Source organism: Myotis daubentonii, chromosome 9, assembly GCF_963259705.1.
Source record: "Myotis daubentonii chromosome 9, mMyoDau2.1, whole genome shotgun sequence".
In the NCBI taxonomy this organism is placed as follows: Eukaryota; Metazoa; Chordata; class Mammalia; order Chiroptera; family Vespertilionidae; genus Myotis; species Myotis daubentonii.
In genome coordinates, this window is record NC_081848.1 from 33,496,546 (window position 1) to 33,515,131 (window position 18,586).

Here is an 18,586-nt window from a genome sequence, read left to right on the forward strand (position 1 = left end):
GGCAGAATTTGCTTATAAAGTCCTGATCCCAAGTCAACTCTGAGTTGGCAGACAATAAGTTTCTGGCAAAGGCAGGCAAGACACTCCTTCAGCAGGTATCTTGTAAGGCTGGCTAAGATGGTACAAAATTATCTTTCCGCCATAATAGTATGGAGCACTCTCGAAACATTGCCCCGGCAGACATTCCAATGCTGACTATTTCTCAGCTTCTAATTAAAGAAGTTAAGTTGTCAAACAGCAAATTACAGAAACTTTTATGTGTACTCAGCCCTATGTGTTGAGCCTCCCAGCACTCTCTGGCCTTCCCTCTCAGGCTGGTTAATCATTACCTCGGACCTGTTCATGCCGTTCTTCTTGCCCATCCCTCCCAGTGCCTGTACCCTTCCTGTTACGTTTGTCCCCAAAATTGTATGTACAAGTTTTAAGCCCTATGTCAAGCATCAGCTCCTCCAGGAAGCCCCTTCCTCATCCTTGTATCACCCCCTCTTTATGCCCCAATATGCCTGGCACTGACTTCTCATAATATCCCCAAAGCCATAGTGCCTCCTTTATTCATCTCCCCGTGCTGGGCTGGGAACTTCCTGTGAGCAGGGACTGTGTCTTATTTATTCTTGGATTTCCTTTGCCTACCACAAAGCTTGACCTGAAGTGGTTCCTGATCAATGATGGTTTAGTGGGTGGATGAATGAGTGAAAACATAGATCAGTGGTTCTCAACCTTCTGGCCCTTTAAATACAGTTCCTCATGTTGTGACCCAACCATAACATTATTTTCATTGCTACTTCATAACTGTAATGTTGCTACTGTTATGAATCGTAATGTGAATATCTGATATGCAGGATGGTCTTAGGCGACCCCTGTGAAAGGGTCGTTCGACCGCCTAAGGGGTCGCGACCCACAGGTTGAGAACCGCTGACATAGAGATGATGATAAAGTCTACCACTTACTGAGCATCTACTTTATCCCAGGCACTGTGCTAAGTTTCTTCATGAAATACAGTATCTCTTTTGAGCCCCATAACATTTCTATAAGGTAGCATTTTATTTACCCCCATTTCACTGATGGGGAAAATTGGCATTCAGCAAGGTTAAGTAACTTGCCTAAAATTACCTAACTAATCATTGATAGAACTAAGATTTGTGTTCAAATCTGTCTACTTTCTGAGCTGGAATCTTAACCACTACAGCCAACAATGTGGGAGCTACACAAGGGATGCCACATCACCATCTCGAAGACCCCCGCTGCTTACTCTTTTTGTTAGAGGAAGCATCTAACAAAACCAAGACCTCCTATTGTGTGCTATTTCCCCAAGTGCCTAAAATGGTACTTTTCTGTGTTCCAAATGCTATGTGTTTTATTCCTAAAGCAACTTACAATCAGAGTCTTTTTTGTCAGCTATTTAGCATAATCCTAAGTAAAACTGGCACTACTAGGACAATTATTCGGATTACAATATCTGAATACTTGTGCGATTCATTATAATTTCCTACCTTTTGTATCTGATTATTAAATCTCTTTTCAGTGCAGATGGAGAGAAAAAAAGTAGATTATTAAATTTTGTGACTGTATAAAGGATTCTATTCAGAGCTAGATTTTTGAAAAAAAATATTTTCATCCCATTGTGGCATTTTCAATTAATCTACTAAGATGTATGCTTTAAGGACACTGAAGCTTTTTTTTTTTTAGCAACACAGTGAAAGAAAGTGACATTTCATTGGCATCTGTTCATCTTTTCTCAGGTTTTGTTCTGAGGCATGCCTGTTTTTAAATCATTTCTAACTCTTGGCATCATGGACAGTGGACAGGTCTGCTCTGTGTTGGAGTTGAGATCTCTACCTTTTCAGACCCTTTAGCTCACTGTGTTCATGTTCCTGGGTAAAGGCTCCATCTTTATTTCTGGATGGGCTTTTTGCCCTGAATCCCCAGGGACCAGGACTGGATAACTAGGAGCGAACCAGGACATAAGGCCTTTCTGCTCCTCAAGCCTCAATGAGAGTCTCCCGCAACTTGTCTCAAGCTCTCTTTGGCCCTTGAGCAGAAAGTAGAGGCCAAGGAAGGGCTCCTTCCCACTCATCTTTTTCAAAAATAGATGACAATCCCCACTAATGTGCATTTAATCCCAGGCCCCATGCTAAGTTCTTTACATTATTCCATTTAATCTTCAAAACAACTGCAGGAGGTATGTACTAATTGCTACCCTTATTTTATTATTTAAAATAATTTAAATATTTTATTCTTATAAGGTATTTATTGAAAAGCTTTATCCTCTTCCATGCCCATTCACCTTACATTATCTAACCATTATTTAAAAAAAAAAAATTTTTGTGCACCTTTCTGGAGTTTTCTTTGCAAATATAGCAAATTATATATATATACACATTTTTTTCTTTTAACCCTTTTCTTCCACACCAAAGGGAACATTCCATACACTTTTTTTCTGCACTATTCTTTTTTCACTTGATATGTCTTGGAGATCTTTCTATGCCAATATATAGAAAGTTTCTCCATTCTTTTTTGCAAGTATGTCATCGCCCAATGTAAATTGTGCCATACTTTTATTATTCCAATTTTAAAGATGAAACCAGGGCAGAGAAGGTTAAATAACTTTCTTAAACTGAAGAAAAGTAAAGAATTCCCCCAGAGGCCACAGAAATCTGAAGATCATCTGACAAAGAAAGGCCACAGCCCCCCCCCACCCCGCAACTCCCTTCCTCTTCCCTCCACACCCGCCCCCCCAGTTCAGCTGTCCTCTCTTTCTGCTCCCTTTCATACCTCCCCCCTAATGCTCTGCTCAGAGCCTTGTGGGTACTGCTTTAAGTAGAGCATATCGATGTGCTGTGTTTTCTCCTCTCCATCCCTTCAACCCATTTGACACATTTGGGGTCCTCTCCCTTTGCTCATGTCTGCCTTTATTGGGATTCTTTAGATGTTTGCTCTAGATGTCTTGGGAGTAGTTATGTGTGATAAGCCTTAGAAACTTGAGATTTGACTGCAAGTCCCAATTTTCTGATGTTTGTGTTACTCAGAACTTTCCCCCTGCCCTGCTAGACTTCTGTCTGCAGACCACTGTCCACCTGTCAAAGACCCAGCTATCGTTTAAGCATCAAGAGCTACTGAGAATTTTGATCATCATTTATCAGCTCTCTGCCTGTCACTTCAACTGATCCCAGTTGGCTGATTCTGAACTTTTGGCTGCAGACCCTGACTTTACAATCACATTTCTGAAAGGCAAGATAGGATGTGGTAAGGGTGAGGTAATTTAGTAAAGGCTGCCAGAACTTGGCAAAAACAGTGATGATGATGACAATGAACTCATGTAATCTTTAAAAATCACGCTAAATACAATTGTTATCCCTATTTTACAGTTGTGGAAACTGAGGCTCAGCAAGGATTTTGTTTTGCCAGAGCTCATATTTTCATTGTCAGATGTGAGATTCAAATCAAGGTCCTTGCAGGCTAGTGTTCCTTGTATTATATTATTAAATACAATTCAAAGGAGATTTGTGATACCAATGGCACATTGAAGCACATCCTATATAATAGAGGTAATATGCAAATTGACCATCATGCCCTCACACAAGAGGGCTGCCCCTATGTGGGCACAAGATGGCCGGCAGGGGAGGGCAGTTAGGGGCGAGCAGGCCTGCAGGGGAGGGAAGTTGGGGGGGGGGGGAGACCAGGCCTGCAGGGGAGGTCAGTTGTGGGTGACTGGGCCGCCAGGGGAGCAGTTAGGTGTTGATCAGGCTGGCAGGAGAGTGGTTAGGGGGTGAACAGACTGGCAGGCAGAAGCAGTTAGGGGTGATCAGGCAGGCAGGTGAGTGGTTGGGAGCCAGAATTCCTGGATTGTGAGAGGGATTGGGCCTAAACTGGCAGTCGGACATCCCCCGAGGGGTCCCAGATTAGAGAGGGTGCAGGCTGGGCTGAGGGAGACCCCTCCCCCCAGTACACGAATTTCATGCACCAGACCCCTAGAAGTTAATAAGATGCTCTACATACATCCCAGGTTCACTCACAAAATAATTTCACTATGAGAAAGGGTTTGTGATAGGCACAAGATCCTGCTATGTTCTTCAGCACGTTACAATTATATTAGAATGAAACACCCACTCCCATTTCTGCAAATCCATCATCCATAATTTTTTTCAGTCTCAGAAATCTTTGAAACAAGGATTTTAGCCAATTTTGGAAAGAACATTTTCCTTTCATTAACCCTAATTATAATATTAATAGTTACCGTGCTTGTTATATGCCAGGTACTGTAATAAGCATTTTACATCTATTATCTCTTGTACTCTCCATAACAACCCTATGACATAGGCATGAGTATTTTCATCTGCAGAGATTGAGGCTTAAGTGAGGGTAAGTGACTTGTTCAAAGTCATAACATCTTAGCAAATGGCAGAGGCCAGATGTCAACCCAAGCCAGCCTGTGACCAAAAGCCCCTTACTGTTTTACTCTAGTTTCCTCTCACCAATGGTAGGCAGCATGGTGGGCACCTCCACATCTCTGCAGAGTTCATGAGCCAAGTCTATAGCAAGTTATTTAGAATCATTTCTTAGTGGTCAAAGTTCTTAAATTCAATGTCATAATTCTTACCAGCTGGATCTCAATGCTCTGCGCCTTTCTGTTCAGGAAAAAAAAAAAAATCAAAATGTTGTACATGCTCTTATTTTAATTCCACTTGAATTGTTAGCACCTTTACATGTTTTTTGCAAAGCTTTTTACATATGTTATTTCATTTGTCAAGTCAGCAACTTGTCTTAGGCTTCTAATGAAATTCCCCTTCCATATCCTCAACACACTCCATTCTTTCTAAGCAAGACCATTCGCAAGTATGGTTTTTCCAAATTAGATATTTAGAAACCACTTGTTTTAAGTTGTTAGGAGTTAATTTGTTTTAAGGAGAGCTCCAAAATCTGAACTCACCCTGCCTCAAAGAACCAAGTGGTCAATCAAAGCCTCTTAAAGCTAATTAGATGCCATCTGCTTCCCAGGACTTTGGGAATGTAGACTGTCTGCTTAGAAATCTTGTTTGAATTAATATTACAACAAGCCAGTTGCCTGTGGTTTGATTAATTACTAATGACTTCTTACATAAAAGTAATTTCTCCTGAGTGAATTCTTTGTATAATTAAATATCAAGTATGTGTCATTATTTTAGAGCCAACTTCATTTTCTGTGTTTTGTTAAAATTATTTTTTCTTTTATTTTTTGATATTTTTATTATTGATTTGATATTTTTATTATTATATAGGACTTCCTCCATGGAAAGTTTTTTTTGTTTAAAGTAACTTTTTGCTTCCTCTGCTGTCATGAAGGGAACTCTTGGCAGTTTTGACTCACAGAAAAAAAGGGCATTCATACTTCTGTTTGCTGTGGCAAAGATTAAAGATGGACTTGATACAAATTCTCTTATCTCTGGGCTCCCACAGTGCTTTGCAACTCTAATAGCAATGATACTTCTTCCATTTGTGACTGACAAATATCAGGAACCGTGTCTTATTCCTCTGTCTCCTTACTGTGGTAGACATAATTCTCTGCACATAAGCATTCAGTTAGTATTTATTGAATGGAATTAATCACAGGCTGCTGCATTTCCCTCCCAGAGAGCAGAGACCATGCACTGATCATTTCGATTTTCATACTTTCTATAGTACATTTTGATGCACATTTTATTCCTGAGACATGATCAGCAAATGCTTGTGGTCTTCAAGTTTCATCTTTCCCTTGGTTGAGCTCTTTGTACTAGCATTTTGCTTTTTCATAGCAAGACCCCCAAAACCTATGAATCAAGGAATGAGTGCCTTTCCTGATTGACTGACTTGCTTATGAATGAATAATAACCAAACACATGAATAAAGAGTCTTCTCATGTAGTCACACAAGGTTGCCCTCTCAACAGACAAGTGGGAAACATGTCCAGAGAAGGATGGACTCATAAAGAGAGTACTCCAAAGGTGACGAGCCAGATTTCATCACCTCCAACCCATATTTCTACCTTCCTAACATCTGCCCCCTTTTCATTTTTTTTACATCCCCACGGATGCTGCCTGAGATCAGGCTCATCCCTCCCACCTGGACGCTGCACTCCTCCTGACTTCTCCGTTTGCTCCGCTGCCAGTCCTAACACCTCCAGCTCGGCCTCCTCATGGTTGCCACGGTGATCTTCTACAGTGCAAATCGGATCATGGTTTTTAAAGTCCTTCAGATGTTCCCACCACATGGGGGCTAGAGTCCACACTCCTTCACATGACCCACTCGGCAGAGAAGGATCTGACCCATGACGCCCAGGCCTGCCTCTCATTTCTCTCCCTCTGAGTCTGTTTCCCAGCCAGGTTCAAGGATCTGCATTAACCCTAACCTTCACTGTTATGCCACTTAGCACAACTGCCTCCATTCTTCCTGCTCTCTCTGCCCAGAACATCAACTTAACCTGTCTCCTTGGTAAACAGCAGCTTCTAGGGTCTTCTGTGTAAACATATAAGAGTCTCCTTTACTGAACCTCCATCTCTATCCTCTGTCCCCTCCCTACTTCCCGTCCCCCACCCCCACCCCCCACCCCCGCCCGCCACACACACACACATGCTCCCTCCCTCATTGGAGCTGTTCATGTGTTTCCTTCTACCTTAATTCCTATAATACTTCTTTCACTTCATTTTTGAATTCATCTCTCTCTGAGGAGGCCATGACCTCCTTAAAGACAGGGATTAGGTCTTATTCATATTTGTGTTCCCAGAACCTGGCAGTTGGTCAGGCATATAATAGACACTCCATTACACAGCAGACTTTCTGGATTACATATAACTTCCATAACCCTTCACAAGGAATTCACTCAACTTAGGGTTGTCTTTAAATTAAGCCTCTCACATGGGATGATAGTTGAATTATGTAAGACTTAATGGAAGGAGAATATATTTAAAGAAAAGTGGCACTTAAAATGTCGTGCTTTTATAGGCGGTGAACAAATATTTCACAGCCACCGTGGGATAATGTATCAGCATAGTGGTAATGCAAAGTGGCCGGAGGGCCACTGGGCTCTTTGAGCCTGCCTTCCCACTGCTTCTCTCTCAAGCCCCCGATTCACTGCAAGAAGTCAGTGTAGTTACCTGTTAGGTGAAGAACACTTGGGTCGCCTTCAGATCTTTCCTCAGGGAGTAGATGTTCAGCTATTTTTCCAGCTCAGTTGTTAAACTCATTCCTGCCTGATTGCTGAATTGTTCATTTGTTTATTTATTTATGATGCGAGTCCCCTGGGCTTCCAAGCTAGCGCCACAATGTTACGGCTCCATCTGAATTAAGAGAGCATACTAAGGAGAAACGAGAGAAACGATGGGACCGTGAGGCTGAAGGAAAAAAGGAACTGCCTGGCAAAGAGGACGCAGAGAGAAATTCAGATTCTGGTTTCTTGCTTTATGAGTTGGTGCTGGGAGAGGGAAGCTATTTTCAGCAAGATGTGCTTTCTAGCTGAAAGTTCACATGTCTACTGGCAATGATCTGATATTGGAAATCTATGAGATCTGAGTCTGGGAGTGACTTTATGAATCATGTTTATGCAAGCTAGTCTCTGGGCCCAGGACAATGGTCTTTGTTCTTCCCTTTTCCTATCTGTTTCATTATTCTCTTGGGTACTTCATATGCCTGAATGCAGGCAGCCTTGTAGGATGTTCTGCCTACGCAATGAGCAAGGATAGGCATCCTGGCTTTGGGCATCCTGCATTCTTCAGTAAAAGAGCCATTCAGCCCCAGCCGGGATTGCTCAGTGGATAGAGCATTGGCCTGTGGATTGAAGGGTCTCGGGTTCAATTCCCGGTCAAGGGCATATACCTCGGTTGCAGGCTCGATCCCGGCCCTGATCAGTGTGTGTATAGGAGGCAACCAGTCCATGTGTCTCTCCCATATCGATGTTTCTCTCTCTCTGCCTCTCTCCCTCCCTTCCACTCTCTCTAAAAATCAATGGAAAAATATCCTCAGGTGAGGATTAAAAAAAGAAAGCAAGAAAAAAGGAACCATTCACCTTGGTAATACATTTCATTTCTTCAGTGAGGAAGGGTGTGGTGGTTAGAGATGTGGGGTTTTGGCATCTACCAGGTGCCTGTTAGAGTCCCAGCCCTGCTGGTTACCACCTGAGTGACCATGGGATGCTGCGTTGTTTAACCTCTCAGGGGCTCACTTGCCTTACCTCCTAAGAGGTGCTAATAATAATACTTATGCAATAAGCCTGTTAAGCTGTTGAGAAGATTAAATAAGCTATATAAGAGGACTTAACAGCAAATACTTGGGAATCCTTCGCTATTTTTATAGGATCTGAATGCACCTTCACTTTACATGAGACCACTTGTCCTCACAGTATCCCCTGTGAGAAAGACCGCAGAGGCCTGGTTGGCCACATCTGACAGAGGAAAGGGGATCATAAACCTAGACCCCTGCCCCAGGGACAGATCCCTCTCCACTCGGCCACCTTTCGTTGTGATTGCCTATCCTCTGTTCACCTTTTCTAAAGCATGACTCAGAGCTTTTACTTCTGACAGTGAAGCTTCTGTCTGAGGGAGAGACAACAATAATCAAATATTTTGGCGTTACTCACCAGGAGAGCTAATAGCTCTCTGCCTCCCACATTTAGAGCAGGAAGGATTCTGCTTTAGGAAGCACCGAGCGACAAGCATGGAGCAGAATCTGGTTGGGTCACCACTTTGATTTGTATTGTTTTCTCTTTGATCAAAGGAGAAGGCACTAGGGTACGTGTCCTCCAAGAAGGAGAGCAGGAGGGAAGTGCAGAGCTGCAGTCACAGAGCTGCCCGAGTTCTCCCCCCCCCCCTCCCCGCACCCTACACTGCTCCTGGTCTGATGGCATGTTGCCTGCTGTTCACTTGGCCCTTCCTGCAAGGACTGGAGGGCACAACAAGGACTCAGCTTCCCCAGGTTGAAAGCTAATTAGGAGCTGTGTACTCTCACCAGACTGTTAACAACTATTTGACAGTATTAGAAAAATAGTTGCATTTGCCAAACATCCTTTCCTGTATGTCCTCAGGACCCGCAGGCCCAGCATGGTTAGCTAATCCACAGTCAATTTATTCCAGATCATTTGGAAGAGTTAAAACTGCAACAATGATGTATTTGTTATAATAATACGAGCTCCTGTTATAATCAACTCTCAATATGAATAATGATTTAAAAACAATAGAAGTTTATTTTCTTTCTCATGATGTCCAAAAGTTGTCTTTAACTCTCCTTTGGCTAGAGACTGTGGGACTGTTCTTATGCCATACCCCAATTATAAAGAATAATGATGCCATGATTTGGGGAGAGAGAATGGAAGGGGTGATTGTTTGCTTGTTTTTTAATAAATAATATGGCAAAAAATAAAACCCCAAAAAAACACAACACTGACTTCTTCATGGAGACTTCAGAGGTATTTATTTAGCCACAGAGCTTGGCTTGAAGTCCAGACCTACCACTCCCCAGGTGCATACAACATATGTGCTGCTTAATTCCTCTTGAGTCTTAGTGTCTTTCTCTATAAAATGGGAATAATGGATCTCTGCATGCTAGGAGGATTCAATGAGATTCATTTACATGAAAGCTGTTCTTATAACTTTGCATAGTAGCTGCCTTGCCACTGTTAGTTGTTCTTGCTCAGAAGTGAAACAGAAATTAAGTCAACATATCTAAGCCTCCAGGATGCTGTCCAGGAAGACATTATTGTGACTTGCATTGAACAGCATCCAGATTACAGCCCAAGAGTGACTGAGACCCCAGTAGGCTTGGGTACAATGAGGATTGGAAAAAAGAGGCATATGCAGAGCCTGGCCTCTCAACTTCTGATCTCAGCTGGGCAGAGCAGCTTGTTCTAGGCACCTGGAAGGAACCAGCTGAGCCAGTGCACGTTAGAAGTTCCTTGGGAGAGAAGATAAGCTGGCTGAGTTTCTGTAGGCAACGAGCCAGTAATGAGGTTTCCAGCATTCCATCACATGTCCTTTTCATCACTCTCAGCTCAGCCATACTCAGGGGCCAACTGTGTATTTGAGAGACTCAAGGAGCAGTTATAAAGGAGTGAATTGTGCTTTTGTTCCATTGACCCCATTTTCCACTCTACCCTGTCCTTAGCCATAACAATATTAAACCCTGGGCATGAGAGCACAGAGAGGACACTGGAGGCGGTGGGAGGTGATATTGGCAGTGGCTGGCTAAGTCATGTAGCCAGAGGAGATCATCAGAGAAAAAGGACCTGAACTCTCTATAGGACTAAGGGCATATTCCAGTCTTAAAATTTTGTCCTGAAAGTCTCTGGTTCTGCCACTTCCTAATTACATGACTAGTGACTTCATCACTTTGAGCCTCCATTTCCGTACAGGATTGTTATCTGGACCATGGTTTACAACCATGCGAGCGGCAATGTGCATCATTCCAGTGGGCTCCTCTCGCACACACTAGGGGTCAGCATATTGTAAACATGTAAGGCCAGATAATAAATATTTCAGGTTTTATGAGCCATATGGTCTCTATTACAACTAATCAACTCTCTATTGTAACTAATCAACTCTGCTGTTGTCTGTTAAAGCAGCCATAGATAATACTAAATGAATGGATATGGCTGTGTTCCAATAATACTGTATTTATGGGCACTGACGTTTGAATATTATATAATGTGTCATGACATAAGAGACTTTTTATTTTTTTAAACCAATTAAAATGAAAACTATTCTTGGTTTATAGAATATAAAAAAAATAGACAATGGGCCAAATTTGGCCTGCAGGCCATGGTTTATGGACCCCCAACATACACCAAAATATTTTTGATACCTTCTAGAAAGCTGCAGTGGTACCCTGATTATCCTAAGAACCAAATAAGAAAGTACATGTAAAGTAATAAGCATAGTGTCTATCCTTTATAAGTGCTCAGCAAATGGAAGTTATTATTACTACTAGCCCTTTAAAAAAAGAAATATATTACATCTCTGCTTGGAAGGGAGGCAGTTTCATTTTGGTTGCTTTACATTTCTACTATATTAAACTTTTATTATTATTAAAATATATATTAAAACTTAAAATATAAAAACTGTTTTGAACAGGTAGTGTTTTGTTTTTTGATTTTTGGTTTTTCGTTCTAATGTCCAGGCCTTGCCTCTTCAATTCCTGACATTTCTTTAGTACTTGGTATGTGCTGCTAGGTGCTCCATGAATAAATTCGATTAGGTCCTTTATCTCCAGCAGCTCTTAGTATTCTCTAAAGTGGGTGCATGATCCCAAGAGTATTAAAGGTGACAATCCTTCTCTCTATATTAATTTTTCATCTCAGCCTTTAAATTTCTGTTTTGATCTATGTTTTATAATGTACATACTGTACCATAGTACTGTGGTACTGTGGTTGTACATCCTACAATCCTATATAATAAAAAGATAATATGCAAATTGTCCCCTCGACTGGGAGTTTGACCAGGGGCTGGGGCCAGCTGGCCAACCTCCTCCATCCTTTTCCCCTGGCCAGCCCGGCCCAATCGGCCCTGGGGCTGGCCGGCCGGACCCCACCCATGCACAAATTCGTGCACCTGGCCTCTAGTTTATAAATGTGTCTGTAAATATTTAGATAAAGGGGGGTTGTGCTTTAAATTTTTTAAAATAATGAAGTTAGTAGTCAAAGTTTTGAGACAACTGGTCTACAAGGAAGACAAATAAAAGTTTCCTAATGGGAAAGAAGAATTAGGATGAATGTTGTAAGTTCTTACTCACAATAACACAGTTTTAGGGCATGAGTTAACATTTTCTCTGGTATCTATTTTGTGGCAGGCAAGAAGCTATATATTTTACATTTCTAATTTCATAATAACACAATGGCTGTATGAGATATTATCCATATTTTACAGAAGAGGAACCGAGGCTCAATTCAGCAAAGTTAAGCAACTTGCAAAGGTCAGCTTGAATATCAGGACTGACTATCTATAAAGCATGACATTTTCCACTTCAGCCTTTATTGCATTTGAGGAAGTTAATGAAAAAGGAGTATTTTCTGGTATTCCTAAAAACTCTGAAGTTAGTCTTTTTCTATCATATGTATTTAGGTTATTAATTGGTAAAAGTCCATTCCCCAGGAGATTCATGATCAACTCCTTGCCTCCAAGACTTTTGCACACCACATGCTTCTAACTCTGATTGGATGGCTCCTTCTTAATTGGATATCTCCTAGTCACCCATCAAGACCAAGCTTAGACATCACCTTTTCCAGGAAGCTTTCTTGACCTCACCTCTTCAAAACCAGGTTGGATGCCCTTCCTCTAGGCATCTATAGCACCTTAATGAAAGTTCTTATAAAATATGCTACATAGCGGTGTAGTTAGCTATGATCTTGTTACTCCCTGGATTGATAGTCACTGGGGGACAGAAAAATCTAACCTTGACTGCGTTGTTCTTCTTGCATCCAACAATATAATACAGTGCCTGGGATATAATAGGCCCTCATAAATACTCATGGAAGGAAGGAATTCCTCTTTCCTGATTTGGAGTCTGAGATACCTTTGGCAAATAGATGGGTTGAAGTTTGCTTTTACTAAGTTTTCCCAGGCTAGGACAAATTGGTGGGTATATATTAGATTATAGGGGACCAGATAATGGGAAAACAAAGAAAACAAACTCTTATATGTATAAAGGCTTTTTCCTTTTGGGTTTCTCAGAAACTGAACAGGGTACAATACTCTCAGCAATCAAATTAATATTAATGATACATATGGTTTATCAATAGCTATCTATATGTTTATATGTGTACACATATATAAATATATACATATTCATGAACATGAATTCATAAAACATAGACTACCATAATTTTCGTGCTTTGTCTTATGGATTACTGAGTGCTCAGCAAAAGGGTAAAGGTCACGAACACTCCCCAGGTTGGCTCATCTTGCCAATCATCCAGTTGCTCTAAATTTCCTTTGGTCCTAAAGCTATTTCCCTCCTGGATACATAAAGCTCTACTGCTTTCTTTGAAGGGAACTAGCATTTACTGAGAGCTTTTGCGGTGTTCTAGATACTTAACAGAGGTGATTGCATGTAATCCTCAGACGTTTGCACAAACCCACAGGTTTTGAATCCAAAAGGAAATGGATCAAGTCAAAAGCGAGGCAAGAATGTCACTGAAACAGAAAATCTTCATTAAGAAAGAGGGAAGAAGGAGTGGGGCAGGGCTGAATTTTGAAAAGAAAAAGCCTGAATTTTGTTGAATTCAGTTATGAATGAATATTGTTTGAATTACACGAATTAGTTGCGTGAGAAATTGTGACCGTTAGCACAGACACTTTATATTTGAGCAGGGAGGGGCCTTTTCAGCTCATTGAGAGAGAAACGTTCTTTTCCACCATCAAATGGGTCTCCAGGTGAAGCCTTTCTTTATTGTTGAAAATGGACAGCATTTAGGCAACATTAGAACAGTTGTTCCCAAATGTCTACATTTCATAGACCAGAAACATTTCAGAATAAATTGTATAGGTCAATAGAATGGCCAGCTTTTTATCTTGTCAGGAAAATAAAGGTCATTTAAAAAGCACAAACCAAAACAAGACAAAAAGCTACTGTCTATTCTCATCATGTCAGAAATAAAAAGACAGCCTAATAGCAAAAGCAATCGGAAGAAAAAACAAAGAGCAGAAAGGACATAACCTTATTTAAAAAGGTCATTTTAACTTGATGAAAAATCACTGCATCCTACATTTCTCATCCTCCCTCAAGAACAACAAGGGTCAGGGACCAGTCTCCAGGAACCACGAATGCTGCTGTATGTGGACCTTGAGGTCTTGCAGATAGCGGGTTAATTCTGAGCTGTGCAACCTGGAGCAAATTATTCAACTTTTCTGGGCTGTAGTTTCCTCCTGTTAGATGAGGATAACATCTGACTGTATTAATACTCAACGGTTGCTGTTACCAAGTACCACAAACTAGGTAGCTTAGAACAACAGAATCTATTGTCTCCGGGTTCTGGAGCCCAGAAGTCTGACATCAGAGTGTCAGCAAGGCCACAGTCCCCCTGAAGGTGCTAGAGCAGTGGTTCTCAACCTGTGGGTCGTGACCCCTTTGGAGGTCGAATGACCCTTTCACAGGGGTCGCCTAAGACCATCGGAAAACACATATATAATTACATATTTTTTTGTGTGTTGAATCACTATGCTTTAATTATGTTCAATTTGTAACAATGAAAATATACCCTGCATATCAGATATTTACATTACGATTCATAACAGTAGCAAAATTACAGTTATGAAGTAGCAACGAAAATAATTTTATGGTTGGGGGTCACCACAACATGAGGAGCTGTATTAAAGGGTTGCGGCGTTAGGAAGGTTGAGAACCACTGTGCTAGAAAATCGTCTGCTTCAGGCCTTTTGCCTGGCTCCCCTGGCTTCTGTCAGCATTAGTCCAGTCTTCACATGGCTTTCTCCCTGTGTGCATGTCTGTGTTCACATGTCCCCCTTTTATAAGGACACCAGTCATGGATTAGGGGCTCACACTGTTTCAGTCTGACCTCTTCTTCGCTTGATAATTACATCTGCCACAAACCCATTTCCAAATAAATTCACATTCTGAGTGCAGGGGGGTTCTGAGGTATTGGGGGGTTAGGACTGCAACATAGGAGTACTAGGAGGGATACGAGGTAACCCACACCACTGACCAATCTCATGGAATTATGGGCATTGTATCCAAGCCATTTTTTGGAGAAGCTGAATACTTTGTAAAGAACCAGAGTGTAATGTAAGGGGTGTTGTCTGTGTCTTGGCTTATTTTTTAATCCATAATGTGTTTATTGGGACGATCCCCCGCTCATCTTCATCCCGGAGCTGTGAGTGCTGCTTCCTTCTGAAGGAGCCCCCTCTGTCAGCCTTGCTTTCCCTCCTGTAGGCTGACAGAGCCAACACACAAACCCACCGCTTGTGCGTGGCCAAAGGCGGCGGTGATTTTACAGCATCCCGGGCCTTTCACGTCCATGAAGTGGGAACTAGGGCTCTGCTCCAGGCACTTCTTGTGCCTCCTCTTTCCTTCTGCGGAGGGAGGAAGGAGGACCTCAGCCAGAGGTATGTTGTCGCGGGGAGGTCATCACCACCGGACTAAGGGACTAAAATGTCTCATTAAGTAGTCAAGAAATGGCCTTCGAACACGTTCATTTAGTAGTAAGTATTTTAAATAACTATTATGTGGAAGACCCTGTTTGAGTACCATGGACAAAACAGACAAGAGCCTCGGCCTCATGAACGTACATTGTCATGGGGGAAGCAAAAATTCATAAAATAAACAAATAAATTGAATGTAAGTTTAAGTAGCGATAAGTACTGTTAAGTAAGAACAAAGTGCAGTAAGACAGCAGAGCATGCTGGAGGGATGGAGGATGCTGTGCTCTGCAGGATGTCCGGGAGGTCTTCCCTGGGGGACAGTGAGCAGATCCTGACTAGTGAGGAGCGAATCCTCGGTGAACGGGGAGCTGAAAGGGGCTGTGCAGGGAGTGACAAAGCCAGGGCTTGAACACAAGTCTGTGTGGTTCAGAACCTCTGATCTTTCTATAATTTCTCCTAAAGCCATTGTAAACCCGCCTGCTCACTTTGCTCACCTGCCTTGGACAGCTGATGTGAAGCTCTGCTTGGGAGAGGATGGTGTGTTTGAGTGCGGGCTGGGCCACCAGGCTGTCTGGAGTCGGGTCTAGCCCTGCCACTTAGCCGCTGTGGTCCTGCTGGGACTTGTCCACCTCTCCCTCTGAATCTCAGTTTCTTCACCTGACTCCTAAGGATGTTTTGAAGGTTAAACGGGTGTAAGCACCTAGCACACTGCCAGGCACATGGGAAGGGCTCGATAGTAGCTGTGGTTACTGAAAACAGGTTTGCTAGTGTTGATATCTGAAGAGGTGTTGCTGACCTGGAGAGAGGAAGCAGATAGCTCAGGCACTGCTCTTCCTCCCTGCAGCCTGCCTGTTGCTGGTTTCTGTCCACCGGTGACACTGTTTCTGCTTCCTGCATGCCTTCCTTTCTCAGGGCTTCTGTGCTCTAGAGGTCACGTGGTCGGATAGACAGACACTGGTCCTGACATCAGAAGACCTGGGTTCGGGTTCAGGCTCCAATCACACTTGGAAACTGTGTGACCTGAGCAAGTTACTTTATCTCTCTCGCTGCAGGTTCCTCATCCGCACAGTGAGCAGGTTGATTGCATCCCTTGATCCCTGTGACCACTGGGCAGAGTCACTTAACTTCCCTGAGCTCTGCAGGCTCACATATACTGTAGCGCTGCTGCTACCTCCTGGTTGCTGGGAGGCTCAGGAGGAGTGGAAGTGTTTGGTGTATTGTGACATGGTATGCAAATATGAGGGCTGATCTTTACAGGACTCTTCGGAGAATTAACCCTGAGTACGACACCCCGACACCTCGCTCTGGGTACATTTGAGATGCAGGGGCTTTCTTCCACATTTTGCCATCTTTGCCTGCCCCCCACTGGGTTGGGTGGATCCACCTTAACAAGGTATGGGGGAACACTAGGGAAAGATGGGGGTAGGGTTCCGTGGTGGGAAAGCATCTTATTGGTTAATGCAGGCACATCCCAAACCCCAATTACTGTATCCGCTTCTAAGGCTGATATATTTATCAGGATGAGTTACAAGGAAATATATGCACCCAGGGAGCGAGGATGCTACATGGTCACCCCCTGTGATGTAAAATATGAGAATCTAGGAGGGGCTGTTTTATAATTCATCAGGTTTCGCTAGTGAGTTCTGTCAGAGTCTTAGTTATAAAGGCAAGTGTGAACCGGACGGCAGCCAGGAGAAACTGGCACCAAGGAGACGGGGAAGCTGCCTTTAGTGCCTCCTGCCTCCTCCCTGCTTTGTTCCAATAATTTTGCGCTCGGTAAGTTCCCTGGCTTTGCAGCTAATCGTGGTTGTTGTTGAATAAGCTTGGCAATTGAATCTGTAGTTCGGAACATGCAGTGGCTGTCAGAAGTGTGTGTTTGTGCTGGGGCTTCTGACAAATTCCACAATTCTCTTTCATGAGCAAAATTAGCTTAAAAGATGAAACAAAACCCGACAAATCAATTATTCACCTTGATCCTTGGAAGGCTGCTTTCTTCGGTTGCTAAAGTTTCTCAGGTTTCATTCTGTCGGTTTCATTTGTTGGGTGAGCTTTGTCACGAAATTGTTTTTCTTAGCTGCCAAAAGGAGGTATGTACAGGGTGGTTTGTTCCTCCCCAACCCCCCCCCCATACCCTCCCCCGGGTTCGGTAAATCTTAAAACAGATAGTTTGCCTGGTAACCAGCTCCCACAGAGCTGAACCTGTGCACGGCAAGATTCAATTGCAATCTTTTGTGTGAACAGAACCGAGGGGTTGTGAATAATTGCCATTGTGGAGATTTTATTGTGAAACTCAGTATGGTGGTGGTAGTCTTTGCATTGTGCCAGGATGGGATCAGAATCCGAGATTTGCAGTTGGCATGCCTGTTGATGTGGGAGAGATGGTGAAAAGAAAAGGCTGATCTGATCGCTATAGAAAGAGCTAGGCAATGCACGGGCAGGACAGACAAATGCAGAAGGCATGACTTGTGTTTGTGTAACTTGGGACTGCTTTCTCTCATTTCCCTTTCCCATTAATGATTACCTGAGGCTGCATTTCGGTCCTTATCTGGGTATGCTCCAGGGCTCCAGGTCCTGGTGTGAGGTCCTGGCTTCAGGCAGGGTGACCACTATCTGGGGGTCAGCTCGCTGTGGGAAGTCATTTCCTCCTCGGGATGAAAGAAGTGAAAGAAAGCTGTGCCTGCGCGGACTCCTTTCTGCTGTGTTGTTTTGCCTCTGTCCAAATCTCCTGGATACCAACAGCTTGACGTCCTTTTTTTTGGCAGTAACAGATTTAACTGTGGTGTCATATGGCATATTATATACAGAGAGGAATAGCAAGACATTTTTCTGACTGTTTCAAGTACGTCTGGCTTGTTGACATTTGCTTTCTTTCACTGGCAAGGAGCTCCTGTCTTCCGAACCTATAACTGTCTGCCCAGCGCGTTTACCTTACACATAATTGCACTTTCTCTGTAGCGGTAGCAGCTGTACCTCTGACAGGAACATTCTCTTTATCCGCAAGAATAGCAACCTATTTTAGCATCTCTTTGGGGGGAAAGCGCGGGGGGGGGGGGGATGTCTGCTTTTTTTTTTTCCCCACCAGAGACTTAGCTTGCTCTTTGCTTTCTCCAGGTAAATATTTTGGTCATCACTACACTACACTTCCCATCAAGTTATTTCTCCTTTCCTGCTATACTTTCCGATTGCTTCAAAACTTGGCAAATTGGGAATATGGGATATATCTTTTTCCAGGAACACATTTTTTCAGGCATATTTCTTCTGTCCACAAATAGCTTTTCCATTTCCCTGAATAAGTTCTGTTTCAAGAGCAGAGGAGTGATATATTGTGGTTGGCACTCAGAGGTGTGTAACCTGAGACTCGGTTTCTATTCTACAGCGACTGCCCCACAAGGGCTCTGTAAAATGTCTTCTTGTCTTATGTTCAGCTCAAAGCCTTCTGGGCTACAGCAAGGATGATTGAGGTAGGAAATCAGCAAAGCATCGCAGGTTTAACC

The 18,586-nt window shown here is 42.8% G+C and overlaps 1 protein-coding gene across 14 annotated transcripts in view; it reads left to right on the forward strand.

Annotated features, from left to right (window-relative positions):
* DLG2 (discs large MAGUK scaffold protein 2) overlaps positions 1 to 18,586 on the forward strand; it is an 884,334-nt gene that overhangs the window by 657,619 nt on the left and 208,129 nt on the right. The window contains exon 1 of one of the 14 annotated variants that reach the window (XM_059708259.1): positions 16,662 to 16,868. The exons of the other annotated variants lie outside the window; for them this stretch is intronic. The gene's annotated coding sequence lies outside the window, so the exon portion shown is untranslated. Of the gene's footprint in view, positions 1 to 16,661; positions 16,869 to 18,586 lie in introns of those variants that run through there. 14 annotated transcript variants of the gene reach the window in all.